Genomic DNA, 16,661 nt, shown 5'->3' with positions numbered 1-16,661 from the left:
AGGATATGTTTTTGTTTTTGTTTATTTTATAGAGAGTAGGAAGAGAGAGAGAGAGAGAAACATTGATTGGTTTCATCCCGACCGGGTACCGAACCCACAACCTAGGTAAGTGTCCTGACCAAGAATTGAACTCGAAACCTTTTGGTTTCAAGTTTCATCCAACCAGGCCTGCATGGCATGCAAAATGAAGCTGAATCCACAGAAAGTTAGCTGTTGCATTACCGTTAGCCCTAATAGATAAAGATAGATGCACAAGCTAAAAATATGGGTTGTTAGTTCCAACACTGGATGCTAAAAATACTAATTAAGGCTTCATAGAGTTTTATCAACTTGTTCACCTGTGAACCAAGGAAACTCTGAGTAAAGTTAAACTCTGTGTCATCATTTTTCTTGACAAGTATTCTGCATTATCCAGCAGTCTTAACTTTTGTGTATACAGAAACATTTTGTTTAGTTTTAAAAGGCACTTAAGGTCTTAGGGATTGTAATTTTGCAAAGGTTAAAATCAAGGAAAATTATAAAACTGAATCTAATGAAAATAAAAGCTGACAGGAAATATGAGTTGTTCCATTTTGTGTCTGTTTCTGCATGTTATGAATTTTTAAAATGCAGCTTCATTATTAAAATTCTAAGCACTATATTGTATTATTATTTTTTAATGTTTGTGGAATTCTGTTTCCCAGATAAGTCTAGAAGAACTGTTTAGACAGTACAAATGACTAGGAGGGGCATTCTTTATGTTTTTCAAATTCCATGTAGTAGATATTTACTAAGACCTAGTAGACTAAATTCATTCCATTGTGGTTAAAGCATATTATTTGTATTATTTCAATCTTTTAAAATGTATGGAGACTTGTTTTATTACCTGAATGTGGTCTATCTTGTTATTGGTTACTGCTTGAATGGCATCTCTTTTCCCATCCTTGTATTTTCTTTTTTTATATATATGTTTTGTTTTGGTTTTTTCCTATATATATGTTTTTATTGGTTTTTTAGAGAGACAGGAAGGAGAGGGACAGAGAGAAAGAAACATCGATGTAAAAATCATTGATTGTCTGCCTCCTGCACACCCCCAATGGGGATCAAGCCCGAAACCCAGGCATGTACCCTGACTGAGAATCAAACCTAGGACCTCTTGGTGCGTGGGATGATGCTCAACCACTGAGCCCCACCATGTGGGCAGTCCTTCTATTTTCTTAAGATTTTTATTTGCTTACTTTTAGAGAGAGAAAAAGAAACATCAATGTGAGAGCGAGACATTGATCAGCTGCCTTCTGCACACCTTCTACCAGGGATCCAGCCCACCACCTATGGGTCCATGGGATGACGCCCAACCAACGGAGCCACTCCAGCCAGGGCTCCATCCTTTTATTTTCAACCTATTTGTGGCTTTGCATCTGAAGTGTGGCACTTACAAACCATCTATATATAGTTGGATCATATTTTTAATGCATTCTACTTATCTTAGCCTTTTAATGGGAATATTTAATCCATTTACATTAAATTACTGATAAGGTAGGATTTATATCTGCCATTTGCTATATATTTTTGCCTTACATCTTTTCTGTTCTTCTCTATTATTGACTTCTCATTTTTTTATCCCTTTATTATTTCTTCAAGTATTCTTTCTGCCCTCCCTCTCTCGCCTGTCCTGTAGGAACTCTCATTATGTGTATGGTGGTATGCTTGTTGGCGTCCCACAGGTCTCTGAGGCTCAGTTCATTTTCTTTGTTGTTTTTCCTTTCTGTTTCACAGAGTGGATCATCTCCGTTGACCTCTAGTCAGATTCACCAACTAGTTCTTCTGCCTGTTCAAATCTGCTGTCAAACCCCTTGAGTGAGTTTTTTATTTTGATTATTGTACACTTCAACTCCTGAACTTATATTGGATTCTTTTTAAGAAATAATAATTTGTATTTTCTTACTGATCTTCTCTATTTAGAGAGACATTATTCTCAGACTTTCCTTTATTTCTTTGGACATAGTTCCGTAAGGTTCTTTGAACGTATTTAAAATAGCTGATTTAGCCTTGGCCAGTTTGGCTCAGCCGACAGAGCATCGGCCTGCAGTCCAGAGAGACCCGGGTTCGGTTCTTGCTAAGGGCATGTACCTCAGTTGCAGTTTGTCCCTGGTCCTGGTTGGTCGTGCAGGTGGCAGCCACTCGATGTGTCCCTTTCACATGGATGTTTCCCTCTCTCTCTCTCTTCCTCTCTCTCCTTCCCACTCTACCTGAACAAAAAATGGAGAATTGTCCTCGGGGGAGGATTAAATAAATAAATTAAATAGCCGATTTAAAGTTTTTGTCTATAAGTCCAATACCTGTATTTCCTCAGGAGCAATGTCTGTTGATTTTTTTCTCATATGGGTCATTCTTTCTTGTTTCTTTGTATGTATCATTTCTTTTTTGTTCAAAACCTGATATTTAAAATAACACAATGTGGCCCTGGCCTGTTTGGCTCAGTAGTTAGAGCGTCAGCTGCAGACTGAAGGGTCTCAGGTTTGATTCCCGGTCAAGGGCACGTACCTAGGTAGCAGGTTCGATGCCCAGCCCCGTTAAGGGTCATTAGGGAGGCAACCAATCGATATGTGTCTCTCACATCTGTGTGTGTCTCTCTCTCACCCTCTCTCCCTTCCACTCTATCTAAAAATATCAATGGAGCCCTGGCCAGTTTGGCTCAGCGGTTAGAGTGTCAGCCCGCAGACCAAAAAGTCCTGGGTTTGATTCTGGCCAAGGGCATGCACCTTGGTTGCAGTTTATCCCGGGTCCCAGTGGGGGTCATGTGGGTGGCAACCAGTTGATGTGTCTCTCTTACATCAATGTTTCTCTCGTGCGCACTCTCTCTCTCCCTCCCACTCTGTCTGAAGATAAATGTAAAAATATCCTCAGGTGAGGATTAAAAAATAATAATAATTATATTATATGTGTATATATATACATATATACATATATATGTACATATCAGTGGAAAAATATCAGGTGAGGATTAACAAAAAATAAATAAAATAAAATTACACAGTGTGGCACAGTGGACATCAGTTTTTGTGGCTTTTTTTGTTCTTGTTTGTTTAGTGACTTTTCTGACTTAAATCCATGAAGTCTGTATTCTTTGTCATATGTTGCTATGAGAGTCTCTGCTCCATTAGCCTCGTGATCAGTTAATGACCGATAGAGATTTCCTTAAATGCTTAGAAACCAATGTTTCCCAGTGTTTTCTAAGGTCTCAGAGTTGTTTGCAGACTATTGGTTTTCGAGACTACCATGAGCTGGGGTTGGGGTCGTGGAAATAGAACCACCACAGAGATTGCTGTCCTTACCCCAATTCAGCCACTTTCCTTGGATAAGCATTCCTTAACTTGTTGCGAGGTCTTTGCTAATTTCCAGTTACGAAAAGCCAAGCCTGACCATTTTTGTTCGTTTTCTTTTATGGAGGCAACATTTTCAGAGGTCCTTACTCTACCATTTTTGCTGTCTTTTCCCCTCAGAATAACCTTTTATCATATTATGTTATTAAATCAGTAAAAATAGGCCCTGGCTGGTTTGGCTCAGCGGTTGTAGCATCGGCCTGCAGACCAGAGAGTCCCGGGGTTCAGTTCCTGCTAGGCCCTACTGACTAGGGGCACGTATCAAAAAAAAAAAAAAAAAAAGAAATGAAAAGAAAAAAAATCTGTAAAAATAACAACCAAAAAAGACACTATTAATAAATTTCCTGGTGAAAATGAAAAATTCATCAGCCTGAGGTCGTTCTTTTCTTCCTGTATCATTTTTATTTATTTTTTCTTTTTCTCTTTTTTTATTAATTAATTTATTTTTGTTACAGATGTTTCTCCTTTTCCCCCCACTGATTCCTCCCTCCCCCTCCCTCCCTGCCTTGTCCCCAGCTTTGTTGTCCATGTCCACTGTTCATGCATACATGCACATAAGTTCTGTGGTTTATCTCTCCCCCACCACCCCCTCTTCTGGGGATTATCAGTCTATACCCCACTTCCACGTCTCTGGGTCTACCCCATTCCTCAGACTGTTATGTTCATTATATTCCACAAATAAGTGAGATCATGTGATATTTGTCTTTCTCTGTTTGGCTTGTTTTGCTTAGGATAATACTTTACAGGTCCCTCCATGTCATCTCAAAAGATAAGAGATCTTTCTTTCTTACAGCTGCATAGTACTCCATTGCACATATGTACCACTGCTTTTTATCCATTTGTCTACTGATGGGCATTTGGGCTGTTTCCAGATCTTAGCTATTGTAAATAGTGCTGCTATGAACACGAGAGTACATATATTCTTTCTGATTGGTGTCTCAGGCTTCTTAGGGTATATTCCTAGAAGTGGGATCACTGAGTCAAATGGCAGTTCAATTCTTAATTTTTTGAGGTAACACCATAGTGTTTTCCACAGTGGCTACACCAGTCTGCATTCCCACCAACAGTGTACTAGAGTCCCCTTTTCTCCACACCCTCACCAGCACTTGTTGTTTGATGATTTGTTGATGGCAGCCATTCTGACAGGTGTGAGGTGATACCTCATTGTTGTTTTAATTTGCATCTCTCTGATGATTAGTGATGTTGAGCATTTCTTCATATGTCTCTTAGCCATTTGTATGTCCTGTTAGGAGAGGTGTCTATTTAGTTCCTCTGCCCATTTTTTAATTGGGTTCTTTGTCTTCCTTTTGTTGAGTTGTATGAACACTCTATATATATTGGAAATTAACCCCTTATCTGATGTATCGTTAACAATTATGCTCTCCCATAGAGTGGGTTGCCTTTCCATTTTGGTGGTTGTTTCTTTTGCTGTGCAGAAGCTTTTGAGTTTGATGTAGTCCCATGTGTTCATTTTCTCCTTTGTTTCTGTTGCCTTAGGTGATGTTATCAGTGAAAATTCTGCTGCGTATGATGTCTGAAATTTTGTTGCCTACAGTTTCTTCTAGGATTTTTATGGATTCATGAGTCACATTTAAGTCTTTTATCCATTTTGAGTTTATTCTTGTGAATGATGTAAGTTGATGGTCTGGTTTCACTTTTTTGCATGTAGCTGTCCAATTTTCCCAACAACATTTATTAAAGAGGCTATTTACTCCACTGTATGCTCTTGCCCCCTTTGTCAAATATTAATTGAGCATATTGCTTTGGGTCCATTTCTGGGTTCTCTATTCTGTTCCATTGATCTATCTGCCTGTTCTTGTGCCAGTACTAGGCTGTTTTGATTACAGTGGCTTTGTAGTATAATCTGAAATGTGGTAATGTGATCCCTCCAACTTTGTTCTTCTTTTTCAAGATTGCTGTGGCTATTCAGGGTCTTTTTTGGTTCCATATGAACTTATGAAATGTTTGTTCTAGTTCTGTGAAGTATGACATTGGTATTTTGATGGGGATTTCATTGACTCTATAGATTGCTTTGGGTAATATGGACAACTTAATGATGTTAATTCTTCCAATCCATGAACAAGGTATGTGCTTCCACTTTTTTATATCTTCCTCTATTTCTTTTTTCAATGACCTGTAGTTTTCTGTGAATAGGTCCTTTATTTCTTTGGTTAAGTTTATTCCTAGGTATCTTAATTATTTTGCTGCAATGGTAAATGGGATTGTTTTTCAGTTTCTCTTTCTGTGAGTTCATCATTGGTGTATAAGAATCCCATTGATTTCTTTCTTTCTTTCTTTCTTTTTTTTTAATCCTCACCCGAGGACATTTTTCCATTTTTTGTACAGATAGAGTGGGAGGGAGAGAGAGAGAGAGAGAGAGAGAGAAACATTGACGTGAAAGGGACACATGGAGTGGCTGCCACCCACACGACCAACCAGGGCCAGGGACAAACTGCAACCGAGGTACGCGCCCTTAGCGGGAACGGAACCCGGGTCTCTCTGGACCGCAGGCAGATGCTCCAACCACTGAGCCAAACCGGCCAGGGCCCCATTGATTTCTTGACGTTAATTTTGTATCCTGCTACTTTGCCAAATTCATTTATTAAGTATAGTAAAATTTTTATGGAGTCTTTGGGGTTTTCTACATATAGTATGTCATCTGCGAATAATGACAGTTTCACTTCCTCCTTTCCCATTTGGATCCCTTTTATTTTTTCTTCCTGTCTGATTGCTGTGGCTAAGACTTCCAGTACTATGTTAAATAAGAGTGGCAAAAGTGGGCATCTTTGTCTTGTTCTTGTTCTTAAGGGAAATGCTTTTAAATTTTGCCCATTGAGTATGATGTTGGCTGTAGGTCTTTCATATATGGCCTTTATTATGCTGAGATATGATCCCTGTATTTCCACATTGCTGAGCGTTTTTATCAGAAATGGGTGCTGGATTTTGTCGAATGCTTTTTCAGCGTCTATTGACATGATCATATGATTTTTATCTTTCATTTTGTTTATGTGGTGTATCATATTTATTGATTTGCGAATATTGTACCAGACTTGCATCCCTGGGATGAATCCCACTTGGTCATGGTGAATAATTTTTTGATGTATTGCTGGATTTGATTTGCTAGTATTTTGTTCAGGATTTTGGCATCTATGTTCATCAGGGATATTGGCCTGTTGTTTTCTTTCTTTGTAGTGTCTTCTTCTGATTTTGGAATTAGAATTCTGCTGGCCTCATAAAACGAGTTTGGAAGTCTTCCTTCTTCTGGAATTTTTTGAAATAGTTTGAGGAGAATGGGTATTAGTTCTTCTTTGGATGTTGGGTAAAATTCCCCCGTGAAGCTGTCCAGGCCTGGGCTTGTGTTTGCTGGGAGAGTCTTGATTACATCTTCAATTTCTTTTGTTGTTACTGGTCTGTTCAAGTTTTCTATCTTTTCCTGGTTCAGTTTTGGGAGACTATGTGTTTCTAGAAATTTGTCCATTTTGCTTAGATTGTCGAATTTGTTGCTGTATAATTGTTCATAATATTTGTTCACGATCCTTTGTATTTCTGTGGTGTCAGTTATTATTTTTCCTCTTTTATTTCTGATTTTGTGTGTTTGGGTTCTCTCTCTTTGTTTCTTGGTGAGTCTAGTTAAGGGTCCATCAATCTTGTTTATCTTTTCAAAGAACCAACCTTTGTTTCATTGATCCTTTGAATTGTATTTTTGGTCTCCATGTCATTTGTTTCTGCTCTGATCTTTACTATTTCCTTTCTTCTACTTGCTCTGGGGTTTTCTTTTTGTTTGCCTTCTAGTTCTTTAAGTTGTGAGGTTAGATAGTCTATTAGACATTTTTTTTTGTTTCTTGAGGTAGGCCTGTAGTGCTACGAACTTCCCTCTCAGAACTGCTTTTGCTGCATCCCATAGATTTTGTGTTGTTGTGTGTTCATTTTCATTGGTTTCCTTGATCTCCATGGTAACCCTTTTATTGTTCAATAGCATGCTCTTTAGCCTCCATGTTTTCAAATGTCTTTGCCTGTTTTTCTTGCAAATGATTTCTAGTTGCATGCCATTGTGATCTGAAAATATGCTGGATGTGATTTCAGTGTTCTTGAACTTGTAGAGACTTAGTTTGTGCCCTAACATGTGGTCTCTCTTTGAGAATGTCCCATGTGCACTTGAGAAGAATGTGAATTCTGCAGTTTCGGGGTGTAATTCTCTGTAGATATCTATTAAATCCATTTGATATAGCGCTTCATTTAGAGTCTGTGTTTCCTTGTTAATTTTTTGTCTAGAAGATCTATCCAGTGATGTCAGCGGGGTATTGAAGTCCCCCGCTATGATTGTATTGCTGTTGATTTCTCCTTTGAAGTCCTCCAAAAGATTTTTAATATATGTTGGTGCTCCTAAATTGGGTGCATATATGTTTACCAAGGTTATATCTTCCTGTTGGATAGATCCTTTCAATATTATGTAGTGGTCTTCTTTGTCTCTAGTTATGGCCTTCATTTTGAAATCTACTTTATCACATATGAGTATTGCTACCCCAGCTTTTTTATGCTTTCCATTTGCTTGAAAGACTTTTTTCCATCCCTTTCAACCTATATGAGTCTTTTGTTGTGAGGTGGGTTTCTTGTAAACAACATATATCTGAGTCATGCTTTCTTATCCAATCAGCTACTCTGTGTCTTTTTTTTTTTTTTTTTTTTTTATCCTCACCCGAGGACATTTTTCCATTTTTTGTTCAGGTAGAGTGGGAGGGAGAGAGAGGAACAGAGAGAGAGAGAGAATCATCCACGTGAAAGGAACACATCGAGTGGCTGCCACCCGCACGACCGACCAGGGCCGGGGACAAACTGCAACCAAGGTACGTGCCCTTAGCGGGAACCGAACCCGGGTCTCTCTGTACCGCAGGCCGACGCTCTAACCGCTGAGCCAAACCGGCCAGGGCTACTCTGTGTCTTTTTATCGGAGCATTCAAAGCATTTACATTTAAGGTGATAATTAATATGTACTTATTTATTGCTATTTTTGTTTAGTGTGGTTATATTTTTCCTATTTCTTCTACTAATTACAGCAGTCCTTTTAACATTTCTTGCAGTGCTGGTTTGGTGCTAATGTATTCCCTTAGCCTTTTTTTGTCTGGAAAGCTCTTTATTTGACCTTCTATTTTGAATTATAGCCTTGCTGGATAGAGTAGTCTTGGATTCGGATCCTAGTTTTCATGACCTTGATTACTTCATGCCACTCCCTTCTGGCCTATAGTGTTTCTGTTGAGAAGTCAGCTGAGAGCCTTATGGGTTTTCCTTTGTAGGTAACCTGTTGCTTATCTCTTGCTGCCTTTAGGATTCTCTTTTTGTCTTTAATTTTTGGCATTTTAATTACTATGTGTCTTGGTGTGGGCCTGTTTGGGTTCTTCTTACTTGGGGTTCTCTGTGCTTCTTGAACTTGAATGCCTTCTTCTTTCCCAAGTTAGGAAAGTTTTCTGTCACTATTTCTTCAAACATATTCTCTAACCCTTCCCCATTTTCTTCCTCTTTGGGGACTCCTATGATGCAAATGTTATTACATTTCCAGTTGTCCCACAGTTCTCTTAAGCTGTCTTCCTGTTTTTTAATTGTTTTGTCCTTTTGGTTTTCTGATTGGTTGATTTTTTTCTACCCTGTCTTCTAATTCACTGATCCGGTCCTCAGCTTCCTCACTCTGCTGGTTGGTCCTTCCAATGTGTTCTTTATTTCTGCTATGTCATTCTTCATTTCCACTTGGCTGGTTTCCAATGTTTCTATATCTTTACTCATGGTGCTGATGTCCTTACTCATGCTGTTGAGCTTCCTCAAGATCGTGGCTCTGAACTCTACCTCTGATAATTTGCTTAGCTGCATTTCATTTATCTCATCTTCAATAGAGTTCTCTTGTTCTTTCATTTGGGATTTGTTTCTTTGTTTCACCATTTTAGCTATCTCAGTGGGTTTTGGAACCTACCAAATTTTCCCTGTGGTTGTTGGTGTTCTGCTGTTTGTGGCTCCCTCTACTGGGTATGGATGAGCCTGGGTGGGCCCACGTTAAACACCACTGTCAAGTTTTACTTTCCTGGGTAGATTTGCAAGCCCAGGAAAGGTTCAGTTATCCTCTAGCTTTTTCTTGGTGGCTAGAAGTCTGTTATTCAGTGCCTTGGAATGTAGCCCTGGTATTCTGCATAAGAGGATTTCCAGAGAGTGGGATAGATGCTGGTTATTAATGAGCCTCAATTTGCATTTCGTTGCCTTACCTGGGAAAGGCTGAATCTCCGAGCGGGGGGTAGCTGCTGCTTTTCCCCACAGCTTGCGGAAGGAGCACACTGGCCATCATTTTTTTGTCGCCACAACTCAGCAAAAACTCTGAGTGCCCTCCAAATCCCACGTGTCCCCACAGAGTTCCAGCCCAGTCTGCCCTCCCTCTGCCGTAGCCCCCAGGTGAGTGGCTGTGGCTATTTTATTGCTCTGTCCTGGCTCTGCGCTGTGGAGCAGGCTTGGTCTTTATTCCCCAAGGGTGCTGCTCACAGCTAAGACTGCTGCTGTCCGTGGGCTCCCAGCCCGCCACCCTCTCATGCCTTCACAGATCCTACCAGTGTCCCTGGTTATATGGTCCTGTCCTGCTGTTTTTCTGTTGCTTTTTTCCAAGGATTTGTTTTTATGTTAGTTGTAATTCCCATTTGGTCCTGGGAGATCATCTGCGTAGCTTCTAGTTACTCCGCCTCCGTTTTTCACATCCTCTATGGCTATCTTGTGTGCACCTGGGTCGCACAGGCCTTCCGGGTGTCCCAGCACCCTGCAGGTCCCACGGGTAACTGGATTGCACAGTCCCTTTGGGGACCCGGCTCTATGCCTATGTTATGAGCTGCTGGGTTACACAGGCCTCTCTGGTGCGTCAGCACCCCACCTGTCCCACGGGTAACTGGATGGCACAGTCTCTGCTGGGTCACGCGGGCCTCTCTGGTGCTTCGGCACCCCACGGGCCCCGTGGGTAACTAGATAGCACAGTCCCTGCTGGGTCGTGCAGGCCTCTCTGGTGTTTCAGCACCCTGCAGGTCCTGGGAGTAACTCTTCCTGCAATCATTTTTAAATTTTGTTTTTAAATTATAGTTGACATCCAATATTATATTAGTTTCAGGTGTACATTTATATACCTTATAAAGTGATCACCACTATAAGTCTAGTACCCATCTGTCATCATACATAGTTATTACAATATTATCAATTATATCTCCTTCTTTGCATTACATCCCGATGACTCATTTTATTACTGGCCACGTTTAATGCTTAATCTTCTTCACCTCTTCACCCGGCCCACTACCTCTTCCCATCTGGAAACCATCAGTTTGTTTGCTGTGTCTATGAATCTGTTTCTGTTTTGTTTTGTTTGCTTGTTTTATTGTTTTTTAGATTCCAACATATTACTTTTAATGTCAGTGGAATCTGTAGCAATAATGCCCTTTTATGCCCTGTATAAGTAATTCATGTTTTATTTCTTTTTCTCCTACCTAATGTACCTAATAGATTATTAACTTTTTAGTTTTTTTCGAAGAACCAGCTATTGACTTTAATTTTCTCTGTCATTTGTCTGCTTTTTTTCATTGATTTCTTCTATTATCTCCTTCCATTTACTTTTGGTTTAATTTGTTCTTCTTTTTCAAGCTTTAGTTGGAATAGTAGATCATTATTGTTAAACTTGGTTCTGTTCTAATGTAAGTATTTAAAACTATACATTTCCCTTTAAGCACTACTTTACTTGTATTCCACAAGTTTTGATTTGTGTGTTTTCATTAGCATTTCACTTATTTTCTAATTTCTTTTGTAATTTCTTCTTCGATACATTAGGTACTTGTAAGGATATACTTGTAAGCTTCATTTCCAAATATCTGGAGCTTTCCTGGATACCTTATTGTTATTGATTTCTCATTTAATTCATTTTAGTCAGCTCTACCATCTAATATCTTGTCTTTTGAAATACGTTGAAATATTCTATGACATCATTTGGTCTATTTTAGTGACCATTCCTAGTGCACTTGAAAAAAAGTGCACATTGAAATTGAGTGTATAAATGCCAGTTATATTAAGGTTCAGAACTTCTGTACCCTTCCCATTTAGTTTTGTTTAGTTGTTCTCCCAACTTCTGTCAGGAGATATTAATTTCTTCAATATGATAATGGATTTGTCTTATGTCTTACTTTGTATTTGTCCCTTTTTTCCTTCATATATTGTGAAGCTTTGTTTTTAGGTAGTTTTATGGGTTGCATTGGTGTATCCCCCCCAAATTCATGTTGAAGTCCTAACCCCGGTACCTGTGAATGTGACCTGCGTCAGAAACAGAGTCTTAGCAGATATCATCAATTAAGATGAGGTCATTGGGGTAGTCCCTAATTCAATGGGACTTTGGAAAATGCTCTGTGAGGTCAAACACACACGAGGAGAGAAGACCGTGTGACTATGGAGACAGAGATTGAAGTCGCTGCAAGCCAAGGACCACTGAGGATGGCTGGCTGACCACAGGCCAGGAAGAGACAAGAAGGGAGTCCCTCCTGTGGGTTCTAGAGGGAGCATGTGCTCTGACACCTTGATTCAGACGTCTACCCACGGGAAGTGTGAGAAAATACTTCTTTGGTTGTTTTCTTCACCTAGTTTGTGGTACTTTGTTATGAAAACCCTCAGAAACTAATATAAGTAGCCCTGGCCGGTTTGGCTCAGCGGTTAGAGCGTCGGCCTGCGGTCCTGAGAAACTAATACAAGTACATACACATTAAGGATTTTATATATTTTTAAATATTTACTTCCTTTAAAATTCTGAAAAGTCCCCCTTTATATATCTCAGTAATTTTTTTCTTGAAATCTACTTAGTCTGATAGCAATATAGTCACACTTGCTTTTTTAAATATGTTTTTATTAATTTATTTTTAGAGAGAGGAAGGGAGAGAAATATTGATGTGAGATATAAAAATCAGCTGCCTCCTGCACGCCCCCTACTGGGGATTGAGCCTGCAAACTGGGCCCTGACCAGGAATTGAACTGGGACCTCTCAGTCCATGAGACAAAGCTCAACCCACTGAGCCACACCAGCCGGGCCCACCTAGCTTTCTCATCTTACTGTTTCTGGGGTAGCTTTCTATCCTGTTGCTTCCACTTCTCCATGTCTATGTCTAAGTGTGTCTCTTGTAGACTGAATACAGTTGGGACTTGCTTTTTTTTTTTCTCACCCGAGGACATTTTTTGATATTTTGTTCAGATAGGGTGGGAGGGAGAGAGAGAGAGAGAAACATCGACGTGAAAGGGACACATCGAGTGGTTGCCACCCACACGACCCAACCAGGGCTGGGGACAAACTGCAACCGAGGTACATGCCCTTAGCGGGAATCGAACCCAGGTCTCTCCAGACCGCAGGCCAATGCTCTAACCGCTGAGCCAAACTGGCCAGAGCAGGACTTGCTTTTTTATAGTTGAGTCTGACCATCTCAGTCTTTGGTTTTTGTTTCTGTGTTTCTCTTTTCCAGTCTTCTTTTATTTATTTGTTTGTTTGTTTATTTACTTGGTACGTGCCCCTAGCGGAAACCGAACCTGGGACTCTCTGGTCCGCAGGCCGATGCTCCAACCGCTGAGCCAAACAGGCCAGGGCTCCAGTCTTCTTTTAGATTAATCATATATTCTCTACATTTCATTTTTATTTCTTCTTATTGGCCTTTTACCTATACTTTTTATTATGTTTCTAGCACTTCTAGGATTACAATGTGCATCCCAAACTTATCAGGTCTATTTAGAATTAATATTGCATTACTAATGTATATAATATAGGAGAATATTACATTAAAATTGTATTCACCATCTCATTTGCTATTGTTGTTGTCTATTTTACATATACATACACAATAAACCCCACACTATTGTGAAAGTCCTTAAACAAGGAAGTTAGTAGGCTGAGGTGACTCTGACATTGGGCAGCCAGTGTTAACAAGCCAAAATCTAAACCTGAGTCAGTTCCTGTAAATACCTCGAGGTTAGGAAAGCAAAACTGAAAAACAATCATCACAAAGAGCACACTAGGCTTTCCTAAATAGGAAAACTGCTTAAGCTATGGCCAATTAAATAATAAAAGACTTCCCCCTAGGTCTTGCCAGAGAGCCCCAACCACTTCTGATGTGGCACTGGCTGTTTTGTTTTGTTTTTTTAGTTTTTTTTTTTGGTACGTGTCCCTAGCGGGAACCAAACCCAGGACCCTCTGGTCCGCAGGCCAAGGCTTCAACCGCTGAGCCAAACAGGCCAGGGCTGTACTGGCTGGTTTGAATCAATGTTTGCTTACGTAAGCTCTTCGAAAGTGTAATATGCCTCAGTTTATCTTTTCTCAGTATCACTGTATATAATTACATTTGTTTTAAAGTTACCTCTCAAAGTAAAAGAATTCCTTCCTAGAGACACACGGTCACGTCAGCATGTCCTTAGTGCAGACCTCTCACAACGAATCACTTCCGCTTGTATCTGAAAATGTCTGTATTTTGTCTTCATGTTCATGGATAATTTCACAGAAGATAATGCTAGATGAACTTCCTTTCAACGCTTTACTCTTTTATAAAAAATTGACTTGAGAGAGAGAGAGACGTCAGCTTGCTCCACTTATTTGTGCATTCATTGGTTGATTCTTGTATGTGCCCTGCCAGGGATCGAACCTGCAGCCTTGGTCTAGAGGGATGACACTCGAACCAAATGAGCTATCTGACCAGGGCTTGTTATTTTGTTTTTGTTTTTGTTTTTTACATTAGACATTACTTATTACTACGTTTCATGTAGTAAAACCCTGTGAATGGTGCCCCCAGATTGAGTCATTTAATACGTGGGGTTGCACTACTGCAAAGTTAACGAAGTGTCTGGGAGAGTGTCCTGCACAGGACAAGGGCCGGTCACCAATTCCATTACATCCCAAATGCATTTCTCTGGGGTTTCACTGTATTTTCCTGTAGTCCCTCACCGGTTCATTTCTGAATGCTTTTTCTCTCCTGTTGACTGAAAACAAAAACATAAACAAAAACCCTGAGTCATTTCCTTAATAACCTCTTGGAAGCTGGGGGTCGTGGCCAGAGCCCTGGGGGTAAAAGCTGTACCCCTTGAATACTAGGATAAGACACAAGAGTCTGGAGATAATGGATGGATGCCGTCATGAGCAGAAACCTCCAACCATTCCAGAATAAAAGCATCACTGATGAGAATTCGGAGGCTGGCTTCCTCCTACCTAAAGATGTAATTAGAGGAAGTCTAAACACGGCAGCTCTAATACGAAATATGACATGAGTCATTTCTAACCAATGAAAAATAAATTAAGGGGATGCAAACTCTGATGAAATTGGAGCAGGATAGCGAGCACGTCACATAATAGGAACATAAAAAAGTGGTAACTGCACAAGAAGAGACAAAGGCAGACCTTGCACCTGGGTCATGACTCCAGAGCCATGTTCTAACCACAGGCTGTCTCTGTTACTTCACTTCCCCTGGGTCTGTCGTCTCCGAGTGAAATGGAGACTGGGCTTTTTTATTCTGAATGTGGCTCCAGCTTTAACACCATATAGCCCTACAGGGACAACAGGCTGGGTGCTTAGAGTCCAGTGAGGACTCCTGGCTTCGACCAGAGCTTTATGTTCCCCGTGAGCCCAGCAGCCCACAGGAGAGATGACCTTCTCACAACCATCACATTCCCACGGGCACACCTGGATGCGTTTCATTTTTTAATTATTTTTTTCTTTATTGATTTTAGAGAGAAAGGAAGGGATAGGGAGAGAGATGGAACCATCGATGAGAGAGAACATCAGTTGGCCGCCTCCTGCACGCCCCTCACTGTCATCGGGCCCACAACCTGGACATGTGCCCTGAGCGGGAATCGAACTGGCGACCTTTTGGTGCGTGGGTCGATGCTTAACCACTGAGCAACACTGTCAGAGCATACCTGGATAGTTTAAAGAGCCGGGTGCTAACAGTAACTCCACTCTTACTTAAGACAGTGAAACTTTAGAGTGAACATTTCAAGCAGGATACAAAATTCCTTTTGAATAAATCAATATAAATTTTTGCAAAGTGAAATGAATCCACGGTGAAGACTATCCCATGCTAATTGTGATTTTTCTTCCTGAATGTTAATGACCTGGTTTATTAATTAGCCTCTTTTGAGTCTGCTTAGAGGCTTAAGAGCAAATTAACACTTTCTGCCCTGGCCAGTTTGGCTCAGCGGTTAGAGCGTCGGCCTGCGGTCCGGAGAGACCCGGGTTCGGTTCCCGCTAAGGGCACGTACTTCGGTTGCAGTTTGTCCCCGGCCCTGGTTGGTCGTGCGGGTGGCAGCCACTCGATGTGTCCCTTCACATCGATGTTTCTCTCTCTCTCTCCCTTCCTCTCTCTCCCTCCCACTCTATCTGTACAAAAAATGGAAAAATATCCTCGGGTGAGGATAAAAAAAATAATAATAATAAAAAAGAGCAAATTAACACTTTCTGAATGTCATATTTTACAAGCACTATTTTGACTTTTCATTGTAAGTCTGAGGAAGGGTTAGGCCCATTCACCCTGTCTCCCAGCCCAGATGGGAACTCAACTCTGATTCTAAAATCCGTTTTCTTTCCACTCTCAACAGTCTCTAAGTGTATCTGTGGACTCCTGCAGGTCAAGAAGACATCTGCAGGGGTGTGGGAGGTCCAGACGACTAAGACGTGATTTCTTTTCACTGCATCGATGTTTGCAAAAGCAACGAGTGGCTGCACTCCAGCACAAACCCGGCCAGTGCTGCCGCTGGGACTGGCACTCACAGTCGGGAAAAAAGCCAGCTGCACTTAAGAATGTCCTTGATGCAGCGGTGACAGTACTGTTACTAAATCATGATGTGACCCTTACAGGACCTCTCCTGTTGCACAGCATAGTAGGATGGTTGTGTTTGAGCTGCACTGCCTGCATTTTTTGTGGCACATCTCTGTCCCTTGAAATCACTACTGACGGGAAACCTGTGGTCATTCAGACCTTTTCTTGACAATGAACAAGGAGCCTATTGCTTCAAGAACAACTGATAGTGTTGGTTGCAAATGGAAAACTTCAAGCAAAAATTATGCTTCAAGGAAAACTTAGACTATTGCAAGACTTGTGCCTGCTCTAGTGAGCTGACAACTTCCCAATACTTAGAGACTTTTCTTTTTTTATCCTTACCTGAGGATATTTTTCCATTTATCTTCAGATAGAGAGGGAAGAAGAGAGAGAGAGAGAGAGAGAGAGAGAGAGAGAGAGAGACATCGATGCGAGATGGCCGGAATCGAAGCCGGAACTCTTTGG

The sequence above is a fragment of the Molossus molossus genome, unplaced genomic scaffold, assembly GCF_014108415.1.
Source record: "Molossus molossus isolate mMolMol1 unplaced genomic scaffold, mMolMol1.p scaffold_m16_p_19, whole genome shotgun sequence".
Taxonomy (NCBI): domain Eukaryota; kingdom Metazoa; phylum Chordata; class Mammalia; order Chiroptera; family Molossidae; genus Molossus; species Molossus molossus.
This window is presented reverse-complemented; position numbering follows the sequence as displayed.